Genomic DNA, 17,168 nt, shown 5'->3' on the forward strand with positions numbered 1-17,168 from the left:
TCTGTAAAGGCCTGTACTTTAAGAATTTAGGGGTATTCTTATCACTTGGCTAGTTCTAGAGGTATAAAAGAAAGAATCAAAATCACTGTCTGCTGGTGTAAGGGCCTTCTCTTACTGTGACAGTTTGAGGCCCTGTGCTTAGGCTAAGGCCTTTGGCTAAGCAGCAGAGGCAGCCATAAGCCAGGAAGCGAACAGTCACATCCTCACATTCCAAACTAGTCACATTGAAAGAAGGTGCTATTGGGCTGTCCTGAATACAATCCTGTCCTGATAATTCCTATCACCTCCAGAGAAAGGGAAGTGCCTAGAAAATGTAAAAGGAAACTTATTTTGATAGCATCCTGTCTGGCAAGAACTCACTTATCAATAGCTGGGATGTGAAATCCTCACTTCTGTATTGTTTTGTCATTATAGTTCCCACTTTGCTTTTGTTTGTCTGTATAATCTCTGTCTGGTTCTGTGATTGCTTCTGTCTGCTGTATAATTAATTTTGCTGGGTGTAATCTAATGAAGGTGGTGGGATATAATTGGTTAGCTAATCATGTTACAATATGTTAGGATTGGTTAGTTAAATTTCACTAGAATGATTGGTTAAGGTATAGCTAAGAATATTACTTTATAAATTTGGGGCAAACAGGAAGTAAGTTGGGATTCGAAAATAAGGAAAAAGGAACTTGTATTTAAGCTTGCTGGAAGTTCACCCCAATAAACATCGAATTGTTTGCACCTTCGGACTTCGGGTATTGTTGCTCTCTGTTCATGCGAGAAGGACCAGGGAAGTGGGAGAGTGAAGGAATAAGCTCTCTAACAGGTGGGAGTACTAGGGCAAAGCAGACCACCTCTCATTGCTCTGAGCAGGTTTATACAATGGTGAAAAGCCTGGTGGCTCACGTACCCTCATCCTCCCATTATTACTCGCACCAGCAGGGGTGCACCCGAACTAGAGCAACAGGGGGAGAACCCTGAGTGTAGACAGGGCACTACTCGAATTAGCAGACCATACAGCCTCTTCCCAAGAAGTGCCAAAGCCAGCCCAATTTGAAACGTCCATTGCAAAAACTCATTCAAGATAATCAGAGTGGGTGGGATTCAATGAAAGAAACGGCTCGGCATCCTGAAGCAGCAATCCTTTAATCTAATATGTGTGAAGCTAGCAGGGAAACCTGTGCTCTCACGCCTGCTGGAAGGAACCCCCCTTTGCACCACCCTGCCTCATTTGCCACCAAAGAGCTCAGCCCTGGGAACAGGTCCCAGAGCCAAGTGAGTCCACTGAGCCCACCTCACCTCAGCGACACACAGCCCTTCCCAGACTCCTCTCCTCTCCACTCCCACTGCCTCGGCTTTCTTTGGAGCTAGGAAGTAGCCAGAGACCTTGGGAATAATCAGCACATTTGAGACCACTTCTCCCATCTCCAGAAAACGCTGCTATTGTGTCTCACACAGAACCAGCATATTCTGTGGGGGCGGCCATGAAACCCCTCCCAGGCAGCAGCAATGAGGCACCCTAAAGGAGTGCGAGAGGGGGAGTATGGGACGCCAGGAGACTAGTGGGGTCAGCATACAATAGGCAGATACTGACTGACAAAGGGAAAGAGAGGTACACCCGCATGGAGCAGGGGGTTACAGAGAGAATGTGTGTTGGCTGCTTCCCTGGGGACAGAAGTTAACTCTTCATAGAATCATAGAATCATAGAATATCAGGGTTGGAAGGGACCCCAGAAGGTCATCTAGTCCAACCCCCTGCTCGAAGCAGGACCAAGTCCCAGTTAAATCATCCCAGCCAGGGCTTTGTCAAGCCTGACCTTAAAAACCTCTAAGGAAGGAGATTCTACCACCTCCCTAGGTAACGCATTCCAGTGTTTCACCACCCTCTTAGTGAAAAAGTTTTTCCTAATATCCAATCTAAACCTCCCCCATTGCAACTTGAGACCATTACTCCTCGTTCTGTCATCTGCTACCATTGAGAACAGTCTAGAGCCATCCTCTTTGGAACCCCCTTTCAGGTAGTTGAAAGCAGCTATCAAATCCCCCCTCATTCTTCTCTTCTGCAGACTAAACAATCCCAGCTCCCTCAGCCTCTCCTCATAAGTCATGTGCTCTAGACCCCTAATCATTTTTGTTGCCCTTCGCTGGACTCTCTCCAATTTATCCACATCCTTCTTGTAGTGTGGGGCCCAAAACTGGACACAGTACTCCAGATGAGGCCTCACCAGTGTCGAATAGAGGGGAACGATCACGTCCCTCGATCTGCTCGCTATGCCCCTACTTATACATCCCAAAATGCCATTGGCCTTCTTGGCAACAAGGGCACACTGCTGACTCATATCCAGCTTCTCGTCCACTGTCACCCCTAGGTCCTTTTCCGCAGAACTGCTGCCTAGCCATTCGGTCCCTAGTCTGTAGCGGTGCATTGGATTCTTCCATCCTAAGTGCAGGACCCTGCACTTATCCTTATTGAACCTCATCAGATTTCTTTTGGCCCAATCCTCCAATTTGTCTAGGTCCTTCTGTATCCTATCCCTCCCCTCCAGCGTATCTACCACTCCTCCCAGTTTAGTATCATCCGCAAATTTGCTGAGAGTGCAATCCACACCATCCTCCAGATCATTTATGAAGATATTGAACAAAACCGGCCCCAGGACCGACCCCTGGGGCACTCCACTTGACACCGGCTGCCAACTAGACATGGAGCCATTGATCACTATGTCTTCTGGGGACATGGGAGATCTCCAGCACCACGGGCAGAAGGGAGGGGAGTTCTCCAGCGCCGGGGGCAGAAGGCAGAAGGGAGGGGAGTTCTCCAGCGCAGGGGGCAAAGGGGAGGGGAGTTCTCCAGCACCGGGGACAGAAGGCAGAAGGGAGGGGAGTTCTCCAGTGCAGGGGGCAGAGGGGAGGGGAGTTCTCCAGTGCTGGTGGCAAAAGGCAGAGGGGAGGGGAGTTCTCCAGCACCGTGGGCAGAGGGCAGAAGGGAGGGGAGTTCTCCAGCGCCGGGGGCAGAAGGGAGGGGAGTTCTCCAGCGCAGGGGGCAAAGGGGAGGGGAGTTCTCCAGAGCTGGGGGAAGAGAGCAGAAGGGAGGGGAGTTCTCCAGTGCTGGGCCCAGGCAGAGGGCAGAAGGGAGGGGAGTTCTCCAGCACCGGGGGCAGACGACAGAAGGGAGGGGAGTGCTCCAGCACCGGGGGCAGAAGGGAGGGGAGTGCTCCAGCGCCGGGGGCAGAGTGGAGGGAAGTTCTCCAGCACCAGGCCTGGGCAGACGGCAGAAGGGAGGGGAGGTCTCCAGTGCCGTGGAGAGAGGGCAGAAGGAAAGAAGGGGCAAAGGCAGAAGGGAAGCGGTGTTCTGTCCCCACAAGGAGAGGCCAGGCAGACAGGGCTACTGCCCTAGCGAGATAGTTACCCTTGGAGCTCTGGTCAGTTGCCTGGGAACTGGTGTGGACAGCAAATGATTCCTGCACTTTGGCACTAACTTGCCCTTCTTGGGAGTCTCAGGAAAGAGGCTGAGGGGCTCTGCTGGGCTGTGTCTGAGCCACTGCCTACCCACACTTGCCCTGAGGTGGCTCTGTGGGGCCAGGTTTGAGGCTCACTGGGAAGAGCAGTGTCTCTGCTGTGTGATGTTTGGAGCAGCTCCTTTCCGCAGTACAATGATGGGGGAGCTCGGCTGGCTCTGAGCTGGGCATGAACCTACCCAGCAGGGGTGTCCTGTCTGCGAAGGTCTAGGAAATGCCTCCTTTCCCTTGTTTACTCTTTCTTCTCCACACCAAACAATATCGCCTCTTCTGTTTGCCTCTAAGAGAGTACTGTACAACAGTCCCCACCTAGACCTTCCCCAACACGTACGGTGTGGGTAGCAATGGTTACCCCACAAGCAGGGAAGCTGGGGCACAGAGAGGGTAAGGGACCTGCCCAAGATCACTCAGTGAGGCAGTGGCAAAGCTGGGAAGAGAACCCGCAGGGAACCAGATGGATCAGGGAGCTAGGTTCCAATCCAGAGCACTTTGTAATGACTGAACATTGGTTCGCTCTGATCCAGGGTCTGAGTCCAGTTCCCAGAAGGCGGGCATCTACAAAGAAAATAATCTCCCACCTCAGACTGATGCCCCCTAATGGAATCTGCTTCACCCTAGTCTCTAGCCCCACAAAATACAGCCCAGTAACATAAGCCTCCACAGAGCCAGGGCAGAGTGCTTTCCCAGGCACTCTCTTCAGGTTAGCTCCCCTTTACAAAGAACACTGAGAGAGAAGTTCCTTCACACACAAAGCTGGGAAAACCCTCGCCTTCTGTTACTGCATCCCCACATCCCCACAGTGTCCGCCAGACCCCTGCAGCTCTCCCCTGGCACGTGGGGAAATCGCAGCTTTCACTGGCAAAACAACTCACCCGAAGCAGGAGTCAAAGGGCAGCAGGACTCTGGTCTGAAAACGCGCCTGTGTTCTTGGGGATTACTGCGAGTCCACCTGTTCTTTTCTTCTCTGTTCCTCCCGCACAAAGGAAGAAGGCAAAATGTTCTTCTTTGGAAGGTCCAGCGTTAGCCCAGAACTCTCAGCAGCCTCCTCTGAAAGGAAAAGGATGACTGTATTATTCCTAAGATACATGGCAGGGGGTGGGGGTAGCAGGGAGGAGGAGACTGCAGGATCTGAACTGACTGTGGGGGAGCTGGGGACTCAAGGCACCTGTCACCAAGATGCTGCGTGGATTCCACACTGCGATTAACACTGCCAGTGCTGGGCGGGTTCCTCTGCCTCCACACACAAGTTGCAGAAAAGAGTTAGTGACAGTGAAGGCAGCGGAGCAAGAACAGTGCAAGGCGTTCCCAGGAGGCACCAGCTTCCATCCCTCCCCATTTCTTTATTCTGCTGCTTTCTCGTAGGCTGCCTTGCATTCAGAAAGCCACTTGGATCCCACAGCTGGAGAGTTACCAGATAAGGATCCCAGATTTTCTTCTCTCATCAGCCTGATCTATGCAAACAGGACCTCCAAAGGCCAGATGCCCTGCACAGCTTAGCCCAAGGACTGTAAATGTGAATTTTCTGCCCTTGTCCTAACATGTGGGATCTACAGTAGTGTGTGTATCAGCTATGTCACTAGCCAGATGCCATTCATTTTCAGGCAAAGGAAAATATATCATCAATACATTTTAGCTGTGGGTCAAACTCTGCCTTCAGGGAAAAGGGCACAGCTCCCGCTGGCTTTCATCACTGCTTTATTAAACACAGATTCCTAGAGCTCCCTTTCCCATGGCAGCTGGGCACTCTAAACACGGAGATAAAAGCACTACCTCAAGCATACAGTTTAGGGGACAAGAGAAAGCACTTCCCAGCCAATCACAGCTCCTGCGACGGGGCACAGGGAGAGCCGTATCTCCCAAACACAAGTTTTAGGGCTGGAAGGTCAGCAGCAGCAGCTCCATGTCTGCAGTGTGCTGCAGGAGTGCACGTGACCACATGTCCCTCTAGAAGCTGGCCCAAGTGGAGATAAGAGCCTGAAGGCTAGTGGAGTTCTCCTGTAGTTCCGGGGCTTGTGCTGAATGCTCTGGGTTCAACACCCAGCTAAGTAGTTACAAAATCACACCCTAGGTAGGAGATGAACTCCTGTGGGCGATTTGACTCGTCTGGCTGGGAGGAGATAAAACACTGGCTTAGTGTGTGTGCCCATGGCCTAGCCTCCCACCACTCGCCTGCCAGCAAGCACCAACTCTGCCTCACACGAGCCGAGACCCAGCCTGGTCCATCCGATCTCGGCGAGTTACTGAGACTATAATCTGTGCTCAGTGGGAAGGAGAAAAGTTGAGCTGAACAGCAACACTGCAGCAGCAGACACCCTGCAGCTTCATGTAAACACTGAGCAGGAGGAGAGGCAAGAAGAGCCCCTTAGAGGCACCTCCTGGGATGCCTCCAGAAAGCCCAAGCAGCTGTCCAGCACTGCCCACTCAGAGGCCTGAGTCTCACTGACAAAGCTCCTGTGTGCTCTTGAGGTGGAGGTACTGAAGGGCTCATTCTGTCACCCCTCTTCCTCTCTCCCTGTGCCACAGACACAGCTCCCTGCTTGAGACAAGCCGCCCAAATTACACTTCACATTGTCTCCCAAGAGAGGCATCTGGACTCACATGATGAAAATAAACCTGCTGCTGGCTCTCGAGCTCTCAGAGCTGCCAACGTCACCCGAATCAGGCACAAGGGAGTGGCAGGCAGGCAGCACCACAACCAATCTGCTCCTCTGTGTGGGAGCAATTCTGCTGGACACTGCACCACTGGGTTCAGGCCCAGGCCCTTCAGAGCTGAATAACTCTTAAAGCCAGCTCACTACAGAGCCATCCATCATGTTACTGGCCCAGCGCAATATCCAGAACATACGTTAACCTGTATAAAACCCTGGACATTTCCAAGCTCTAAGAGCTCCCCAGAACTGCCGCCCCACCCCAATCCCCCATCTCTCTTTCTTCTTTGGTTTCTGGTGTTTCTCTAAATCTCCGAATTTTCTAACTTTCCTCTAGGTGAGGAAGCCAGGCTTTGTTCCCTGGCACCTTTACAAGGCTCTCCGGGAGCTCAGGAGTCATCCCATTCTCCACCCCGGGTGCCACAGAGAGATGGGCCAAGAGCTAAAGTTCCCGGAAGCTGTTAGGAACAAAAGAGCTTTACAGCTGTTTACAGTCTGCTCCCAACACTTGCAGCTCCACATTATGACAGTGACTATCATCAAATCTCATGCTTCAGGAATACCCCAGGTCACAATTGGTCAGATGTATTCCAGGCTTTTTTCCCCCACCTTCCTCTGAAGCATCAGGGACTGTCACAGCTGGAGACAAGAGACTGGATGGGGGGGCGCCAGGCTCTCAGGTGGTAGAAAGAATCTTCTTTCTAGGTGCCGGGCTTGTGTGTCTGCTCACATGCTCAGGGTCAGACTGACTGCCACTCATGGAGTTGAGAAGGAATTCTCCCTCAGGTCACATTGGCAGGGACCCTGGGGTTTTTTGCCTTTCTCTGCAGCTTGGGACATGGACACCTGCTGGGATCATGTGGGCATGTCTCACCTAGACACTTGGGCAATGGTGACACATCAGTCTCCACACTGAAATGTTTTAACTAAAACCACTGGCCACAATATGTGGTGTCTGGATGAAATGTATTGGCCTGTGTTTTACAGGAGGTCAGACTTGATCTCACAGTCCCTTCTGGCCTTAAACTCTATGAAACTCCTGGGCTTGTTGACGAAGGAAGAATGGACACAGCAGAACCTAAATTGCCACCAGGCTTCTGCTGGCATCTCAGTACCTGGGAGAGCTGCCTAGGGCCTAGACGGATGTTGCAGACTAGAGGTGGGATTGAGACCTGAAAGGCCTGACTGCACTTTTGTAAACCCTCCAGTTTCCTTTTATCTTCTTAGGCCTGTTCTTGTTACTGAATGAATTGTTCTACCTGTGGTGAGTGGCTAGAAGGGAGAAGTTTCCCCTCCATGCTGCCAGTCCCCTTCACTGAGCAAAAGCAGCAAGATCTGGCATCAAACAAAAAAAGTGCTATGTGATCGAGCAGCCTGCAACCTGGACAGGCTGCTCTCCAGCGCTGTGTAACCAGGCTGGACAGCTAGCCTGTGGCGGCTGAGGCTTCTTCCACAGGATATCAGAAACAGACCAGGTGCCCAGAAAACATACACTCTTGGTGCGACGCAGGGCAGCCCAACGTTCAGTCTGTATCGCGCTTCCTAAGCATGTGTTGAGATATGTGGATAGAACTGAGCAATCGTTCTTGCTGAGGGAGGAGAGAGCAGGTGGCAGGCAAGAGTGTGCCTGGAGCCAACTGGCCTGCTCCTTGGCTCTCAGAGGACCCTGCACACCCACCCCATGAGGGCAGCAGGGGTAGATGTGAGGAGTGGGGGGGGAAACACAGAAGCTTAGTAGAAAGGAAACCAGACAAGCAGTCCTGGGGCTGGGAGGTCACCTTTTGCACAGCAGTTTATGCTTCTTTTCTCGGTTATCTCTGCTGCAATTAGAGATCTCTGCTGCAATTTCTCGGCTATCTCTGCTGCTGCTCTAGCCCAGTGGTTCTCAACCAGGGATACACGTACCCCTGGGGGTACGCAGAGGTCTTCCGGGGGTCCATCAACTCATTTAGACATTTGCCTAGTTGTACAACAGGCAACATAAAAAGCACTAGCGAAGTCAGTACAAACTAAAATTTCATACGACTTGTTTATACTGCTCTCTATACTATACACTGAAATGTAAGTACAAGATTTATATTCCAATTGATTTATTTGATAATTATATGGTAACAATGGGAAAGTAAGCAATTTTTCAGTAATAGTGTGCTGTGACACTTTTTAATTTTTATGTCTGATTTTGTAAGCAAGTAGTTTTTAAGTTAGGTGAAACTTGGGGTTTGCAAGACAAATCAGACTTCTGAAAGGGGCACACTAATCTGGAAAGGTTGAGAGCCACTTGTCTAGCCCACAGGGCTGACTCCTTGCTTCAGCAGCTGGCCTGGGAATAAATAATTCAGAAGCCAGGAAGGGGAAAGCAAAAAACCCTCATGAGGGGAACCTAAGCTGATCTTCTGTAGCTGTTATGCCTCATAGGTCCCATGACAGTGGAGCAGTTCTGACTCTATCCAGCAGGGGACAAAGGTGACCTGTATGCTAGGCAATACCTGACAGTATCTACTTGATTGGATACATCTATTATTAGTAATTAACATTTAACTAACATAGGATAATTGTCTTTTGCCACCACCCACTGCTCACGTTAAATTTAAATCTCAGTTTAGCCCTTTACAACCTGCTCTATTTCCCCCCTTCACACTAAAAATAGTGGCCGGTTTGGTGTCTGTCTCCCACCTGCCGAGAATGACTGATGTCTGACAAATTTCACTTACGGTGTCTTTCCTCACACCAGCCTTGCCCTGTGATACCCAGACTCAGATATTACTGGGGCTTGTGCCTGGGACTATCTCAAGACACCTCAAAGTTACAAAATAGGTTCCTGGTCTCTTTAAACTGAATCCAAGCTGCTAGTGATAATAGCAGGCCTGGATTTTGCAGTTCACTGGGTTCCAGCTGTGCGGTGCCTTCCCGCAGTGAATAGCAGGACTGCTTTTGTCACTTCCCATCTGGGCTACAGCAACCCCATGTACTTGGACTGCAACCACAAGCCCTCAAACTTCACTTAGTGTAGAATATGGCAGTGTGTCGCCTCAGCAACACAAAGCATCGTGAACACATCAGATCTAATCTCCAATCTCCAGGCTGGCTCCCCATAGGACACGATGTCAAATTCAAGGCCTTGGGACTCATGTGGAAGGCACTCAACAATGGAGCTGGTTGAGAATTTTTCAGTGATTTTTTTTTTTTGAATACTGATTTGTCTGAAACTTTTCCAGGAAATGTATCGGTTTTGGCAAAACAGGTGCCAGGAAGGTTTCTCAGAGGTCCAGGATAGAGATGGAGAAGAGAGAGACAGACAGACCATCAGCCAGACAACTTTTTGGTATCACATGGGTGGGCAAATTCGCATCTTTTTTTGAAAGGTCCATGCATACACATTACAAAAACACGTGGTGGACCTTTCTGCATTGTAGCTTGAAGGTGGAGTTAGGCCTGTTTCTATGGAAACCATACATGTGAAGGTAGGCAAAGGGTTACAAATGGGTATGGACCATACTTTGACTAAAAATCTTCACCCAATTTTAGGTAATTTCTTTCTAGTTAAACTAGTGAAATTTTAGTGACATTGAACAGTGTCATTTGCATAACCGTTGCCATGGCAACCAACAACAATGGGGGGTCAAGCTTCACGTGAAAAAATATTTTGATTCTGCAGGCATTAACATAATTATTTTCAACTTCAAATCAACTTTTAGATAGTTGTTGTGTACAATAAGGTACTGTGACCTAAGATTTCTTTTTTCCTCAGTTTGCTTCAGATTTGACTGGGATGCAGTTGTGATTCTTGAATGAAAAATAGAAACCAATTCAGAGGTTCCCAAAAAGGGTCCACGAACAGAGCAAAGGTCCAAAAACACATGTGAGATATGCGATGTGGAGGCTCCTTACACAGAACTGACCAAACCAAGAGACCTAGAATCATGGAAGAATCTTGTAAGAGCCACAGAGATCCAAAAATGTACTGCCATCATGCAATATAAAGACACCAGTGAAGAACCTACACATTTTATCACCTAAATTGTGGAAAGATCTTCACACACAAGAAAACATGGCAACAGCTTAAAAAACAAGCAGAACCTTCTAGCTGTAACAAAGGAATTGGCCATGAATCATGCAAATCAATAAGGAGAATAAGAGCATCGTCCACCACAGTGTATGGAAAAGTCCATATACTCTGTGATAAAGTATCCAAATATGTGAAAGGGACCAAGTCCTGAGAGCCATCGTGTCAAGCAGTAGATCTCAGGTCAGATAGGAATGTACAGAAACGAGCAGAAGAGGAGATGGACAGAAAGATATCACCTGTTAGACCAAGGGAGCTAGTAGCAGCAGAGACACAGATCTTGTTATAGAGCCTGCACAAGACCAACAGAAAAGTGTCATCAAGGTCATGACAATAGCATATGATATGCTATTCAGTTATATCTGCACTGATTTGTTTTCAAAGCTTCCTGTTGTAACAATGAATATCACACAGGCACTGGTGGCCAATATGAGCTCTCTTGACATTGAAAAAAATCAAGCCACAAAGAAACACATTTGGAGAAAACTGGAAGCAGAATTCAGAAGTGTTGTTTACCTCTTCACAGACCACAAGAACCAGGGGTCACCCAATGAAATTAATAGGCAGCAGGTTTAAAACAAACATAAGGAAGTACTTCTTCACACAATGCGCAGTCTGCCTGTGGAACTCATTGCCAGTGGATGTTGTGAAGGCCAAAAGCGTAACTGGGTTCAAAAAGACTTAGATGAGGTCGTGGAGGATATCTCCATCAATGGCTATTAGCCACGATGGTCGGGGCACAACCCCATGCTCTGGGTGTTCCTAAACCTCTGACTGTCAGGTGCTTTGACTGAACAAGAGGGCGATGGATCACTCGATAATGTCCCTGTTCTGTTCATTCCTTCTCAAGCGTCTGGCACTGGCCACGGTCAGAAGACAGGCTGTTGGGATAGATGGACCATTGGTTTGCCCCAGAATGGCCATTCTTATGTTCTTAAAATAGCACTTCCTTTATCCAAATGCCCAGTTAGCCAAAAGTTTTGGATGTCCCACAGGCCATTTGGATAAACAGGAGTGCAGTGTTACTGTATGAATATCATATATGACTTGATCAGAGAGCACAGCTGTATTTGGCTATTAGACTTTCCTGAATGAATTTGTCTCGCCAGTAGGGAAAATGGAGCAGAAAAGCAATACAGTGGCCCTAGATAAGCAACCTCTCAACACACACTTGGGGGCAATTCCAAGACAATGGCTGAGCAATTAGCCATGAAGATGCTATTCCAAGGCTCCAGCCATTTGTTATACAGCTGTTTGCCAAGGCTGGGAACCTAGAGATCAAAGGGACACTAACCAGCTAAAAGGACTCTTGGGGTGGAGTGTGAGTGAGCTGTTCCCCATAGAACAGACTGAGATACGGAGCCAAGACAATCTGCAGACGCATCTGAGGGAATGGGAAACCTCAGGGACAGACAGGCACATGGATAGACTGGTCACTGTATTAAGATCTGTTCTCTCTGAAATACTTTGATTCTAAGTAAAACAATATTCTGCTTTAAGGAGGCTGTCTGATCACTGCCTACCACTGTCATTGCTCCAGAGGAACTGAAATACAAAGGCTGAACCTAGGCCTACTGAGGAAACCATGGTTAGCAGCAGGGGAGAACTGCATGGTGACCCACAGACAAGTGCTGGCTCGAGGCCAGAGACCTGAAAGATGGGTGCACTTGAAGAGACAAGGAAGGGTCAGTGGTGACAGGTTCATCCATCTTGGTTAGGTTTTTCACACTCACAGTCTCATGAGCCACCTGGTCTCAGTACAACTGGGATTTCCATGGTACATGTACCAAACCACAGATCTGCTCCCCTTTCCTCATGCACCCCCAGGAATCAGCCCCACTCCATGCCATGCATCTGCGTCCTCTTCCATTAGCTCGTCCACCTTGGCAGGTATCAGTGGCCTGGAGATGGGACACTAGGAATGTGAGAAGTCTCAGACCCAGTCCTGCCCTGAGCCTAAGTGCTGGTGGAGTCTCCATGTCTGAAACCTAGAATTCGAGACATTAGCATCATCCTGGTGTTTACCCATTGCAGTTTGTGTACCCTGCACGCCCTGGGACTCACCCCCATAACCATCTGAGGGCTGAGTGGGGATGGGACAGGCTGGGGGAGCTTTAACTCTTCATGCACTTTGTGAGGGTCCAATTTAAATGTAACTTGGCAGCCTTCCACACACTGGGGCTGGGCAGCTCCACCTGACATGGCTGCTCCTCTGTGCCTTGCCGTGGTGGCTGCTTCCACATTAACATATTCTTCACTGTCACTTGGCTGCTCTGTTCTCGAGGATGGGATGTGAGAGCTCATTGGTCTAGAACAAAGACACAGAATCCAGCTCCAATCCAGCCCATGTTCGGGATCACTGCTGCCAACAGGGAGCTCTTTGGGGACCAATTTGAAATGAGCTAGTGGGTCTCAGTCCAGTTCCTAGTGGGACAGGTGTCAACTCACAAACATCTCCTCAATAGAAAGGGCAAGGACCAAATGGGCTATGGAGCCTGAACACCCCTGCTCACCCTGGTGAGTCACTGGGGGGTAGTTAGCGCTGTTAGCAGAGGACTTCTTTCCTATGCCAAAGGGAGACAGGCCGCACGGTTGGGAGGGAGGGTCAGTGGGTGAATGTGACACAATTTACAGGGCTGGGGCAGTGTGGGGCACCAGCCTGGGCTGTTCTCAAGGTGCCCTTCCCAAGCGCTTCCAGCCTAATGCAAGCTCACTCTGAGAAGAGCAGTGCAATTTTCCAGTGACACACTCCCTAGCATGGCTGCTTACTGGTACCCCGAGAGCTCCAGGGCATGAGCTGTGAGATTCCTATGGGGCTGCTTCTAACTTCTTCTAGGTCAGGAGCAATCACTGAAAGTAGATCAGAGAGCTCACAGCGGAGGTGGCCTGATAGCACTAGTGCTGGGAACAGATCTCCCCTCTGGCTCAGTTTCTCTAATGAGCTAGGAGCCAGTTTGAGCTGCTCCTCTTGACAGCACACAGCACCATTCAGAGCTGCTTTAAGTCCATGTGACTGTTCAGGGTCTCGTGGGCAAGACTGGGCTCAGGGTGTCCTCCGCTCCCCCAACAGGGCCAGAGGGACTAGAATCTGGAGTCTGGGCATTTGGGGTACAGCAGATCAGAAGTACAACAGATCAGAAGCCAGCTTTGTCATCTTCCATAAGAGGGGCTTGGCAGGGAAACCCCCCTGAAGCCCCAGATTTGCCAAGAAAGCTCCAGGCTCCATCATATCCAACCCACCAAGGTTTGGGGTTTCATTTGGGTCAAAGGTTCTGGGTTTGGCCATGTCCGGAGGTCTGATCTATGCTACGAGGAAAGCCAGCTCGTAGTACACTCATCTCACCAGTAACAACAAACACACTTGAGTTATGGCCACATAGCAGCTTTTTTCACCACCTGGCCAAGTGTGAACCAAAAAACAATGTTTGTGCAGCTACCACATTGCCTGAGTGTGTCCGTGTCAACTGGGCAAACACAGGCAGCTATCCCACAGTGCCTGGGCAGAGAGGAGAACACCCAGAAGGCTTCCACAAAGAGCAGCACCACCACTGTGTGCTCTAGGATGTCCTCATCATCCTGCTGTGGAGAGACTGCGGACAGGCCAAACGGGTGACACAGACACAGTTGGGGGGATCTGACTTCTACAGAAGTGCCCAGGAAATAGGGTACAAACAATCAGCAGTGGAAAAGACCAGAAACTAGACTTTTTCACATGAAAAATATTATTTGTAAAGCTGCAAAAACCAACAATCCCATAAAATCACTGAATCCAAGACTGCTTGTTTGTTCCTTTTTGTGCCTGCAATTGTCTGCTGGCCTTGGCATGGGGATCATTAACCCACAGCCAGACTTTGGCAGCCCTTCTCTTCTTGTGGGAGATGCTGGTTTTCAATTTGGGCAGTGTACCAGAGCTGGCACATATTTTTCTGGTGAGCTGCCAGATCTCAAGGATTTTGACTTTGCTCCTGACCTGGCACAGCATGAGAAGCCGGATTGTTATCCATGCATACAGACACAGTCAGAGCTGCTTGCTGGTGAAGTCCAGCCACAGTTAATTGGCTGTTGGGTAATGAAAGGTGGCAGCTGCTGAGGCAATGGGAATTGCTCTGCGGGACAGTAGCAGAAAGAATTGCTAAGGTGGCTGGCATGGGGGAAGTGGGTGGCAATATCAAACGGTTGATAGTGCCAAAGGGGAAGAAAGAGACTATTCCAGGCAGCAAAGTAACAGCAACTGATATTTCTACAGCTAGAGAGTAATTACATAAGGTCTGTGGAGCGATGTAGAGAGTGGAAGTGCCATACAAGTGACTTAGGATACAAAAATGTAAGGACTTGACTTATTTACTCTTTAAGGGATTTGCCGTTTGCCTTTGCTGTGTGCTACAGGACATGGTGGGCACAGGAGGAAAATGGCCAAGGTACAAACAGATCATAAAACTTTGGAAGCCACATTACACACACCATTGTGCAAAACACTGCCTAGACGTCAGAAAACGATTATGAGACCCCATTACAAGTGGGAAAGAATGCTAGATTACCAAGTAGAAATGACCTAGCAATTTGCCAAGGCAACAGCTATATCCACCACAAGATCATACAACAAACACCCTGAGAGTCAGTCCTAGAGGAGGGACAGAAGGCATCTAACCAGACAGAGAGGACACGGACTCTTTCTTGAGGACATCCAGAATGCTACTGATAGTACTGCCATGCTGGTAGAAGTAACACATGCCCATCCAGGCATATAAAATCACTGAATAGAAAACACTTCTTAAGCAATGTGAGGTCTCCGACCAAGGCCCCTCAACAATTCACAAGGCCAGATTCTGATCTCAGTCATAAATCTGTAGCGATTCCACTGACTTCAGTAGAATTACTCAAAGGCAAGGAATGAAGCATCATAGCTACTGTTAATGAAGGCTGGAATGGTGTGGAGTCCAGGACTAAAGCTTAGCGCTCTTGCTGAGCTGGAGAACTGCAGGCAGGACTGGGATACCAAGACTGATGCAAATCTTGATTCAGATGTATTGTCAGAGCTAGGGAAACTTGGCCAGCCCTCTTGCCTGGCTGTAGCCAGAAATTCCATTGGGTCACTGTAGCAAACGGTACGTTCTCACACACAGATTTTTTTAAAAAGAAGCCAAACAACAGAGCTAGCACCTCTGTCAGGTCAGATTACAGTTTTCCAGACACCATGTGACCAATGGGAATGGCTATAACCAGAGCCCTGTAATTTGCACAATGTGTTGCATCAGAATATTGGGGGAACGTCACCTCCTGCTGGAAAGCAGCAGCAAACCATGCACAGAGCTTCAAAGCTACAGCTCTCCGCGATGTTGGTCATAGATGATTCAGGATATACTTGAACTTGCTATCCAAATTAATAAAAGGAAGGGCCCCTGGTTTGAGTTTCTACTGCAGGTGTGGGCACTAGGATCAGTCATGAGTCACAGGGGGACAGGTCAATTCATGCATAAGCCAGTGTAACCCACACACCTTCTGGGTGTGGGGTTCTGTCCCATCTAGTGGCACCGAGACCGCTTAGAGAGAGAGAGAGAGATTAATGAGTCTGCTCTACAGCCTTAGCTAAAACAGCTAATGCTTATGCAATAGAGGCTTTTAGCTCATGCAGTAGAGGCTCATGCACTAAGCTCCAGAGGCCCCAGGTTCGATCCCGCCTGCCAACGACCGGGGTCTGTCGGTGTTACACCAGCATGGAAAAGGTGCTATAATAGGACAGGCCAGTCTGTGCCCCAACGTACTCTGCTGGGAACCAGTGACTGCTGACACACTGCACTGTTGCCACACCTCTAGGACCTGGAGAGACCTTATGTGGTACTGTAGAACTAAGCAGCACAGAGACTGGGGATCCCAAGAGAACGACAGGGTCTGCTTTTGTCCAGTAGTCTCAATAAAGAACCCTGTCCGTATTCATTAGAATTGAGGCTGTACCACGGGCGATCCTACAGCTAGGAACGTTTTTAAGACAATGAGATTTTTGCATGAGCAAAAGTATGTGGTTTGTAATAAAAAGGGGCACATTTCCTGTGCTGGGTTCAGACGCTCTATAAACCCTCCCGTTTTACACTGGCTGAGAGTCACTCCAGTCTAGAGAGCAGGGTTGCATCATTCCCTCTGGGAGTGGAGGCCATGGGGTCTAGAGGGAGTGGACTCCCTGAGGAGGCCCACGGAGAGAGACAGGCGTGATGAGGGCTCAGAGAGGTGTGGTTCCAGAAGGCGGAGGGGCCTACGGCTTAACACCTGAGAGAGAGTGGACCCCCGAGAAGGGCTGTCGTACTGAAGGGGACTATACGGAGCTGGGAGAGAACATGAGTCCTGTGAGTCCTTGGCAACGTGGTAGCAGAGGATGGTTGGTGGATGCACCCTGTAGACGGTTAGCTGTGAGAGGAGGCGCTTTGCAGTGAGTGGCTGTCAGCAGTAAAACAAGGGAACTGAAGGAACCAACAAGGAAATGGCCTAGAACCAGCTCCCTACAAGGGACCTTGCACATCTGTGCAGGGAGAGAGCGCTGAGCGTTAGAAGGCCCACCCAGGAGCTGCTGATTGCCTGGCTGGTAAAGAATGATCAGCCCGAGGAGCAAGTTCCAGATCCCAGGAGAGCTTCCGAGATGCCTGGAGAGCCTGGGAGTGGCGGGGGTCCACCGGACCAACCCAGTTCCCCAGCCAGGAGCAGGGCTTCCCAACCTGGGTTCCCCCCAGCGGATGTGAAGAGATGGAAAGGACCTAGGGGTGACAGTGGACGAGAAGCTGGATATGAGTTAGCAGTGTGCCCTTGTTGCCAAGAAGGCCAATGGCATTTTGGGATGTATAAGTAGGGGCATAGCGAGCAGATCGAGGGACGTGATCGTTCCCCTCTATTCGACACTGGTGAGGCCTCATCTGGAGTACTGTGTCCAGTTTTGGGCCCCACACTACAAGAAGGATGTGGATAAATTGG

The 17,168-nt window shown here is 49.6% G+C and overlaps 1 protein-coding gene across 1 annotated transcript in view; it reads right to left on the reverse strand.

The window, feature by feature from the left end:
* The window catches only part of LOC102939129 (excitatory amino acid transporter 1), a 136,999-nt gene extending 132,371 nt beyond the window's left edge, over nucleotides 1-4,628 (reverse strand). Inside the window, exon 1 of the mRNA XM_007059627.3 lies at nucleotides 4,373-4,628. The gene's annotated coding sequence lies outside the window, so the exon portion shown is untranslated. The remainder of the gene's footprint in view (nucleotides 1-4,372) is intronic.
* Between the last annotated feature and the right edge of the window lie 12,540 nt (nucleotides 4,629-17,168).

This window comes from Chelonia mydas, chromosome 25 (genome assembly GCF_015237465.2).
Source record: "Chelonia mydas isolate rCheMyd1 chromosome 25, rCheMyd1.pri.v2, whole genome shotgun sequence".
In the NCBI taxonomy this organism is placed as follows: domain Eukaryota; kingdom Metazoa; phylum Chordata; order Testudines; family Cheloniidae; genus Chelonia; species Chelonia mydas.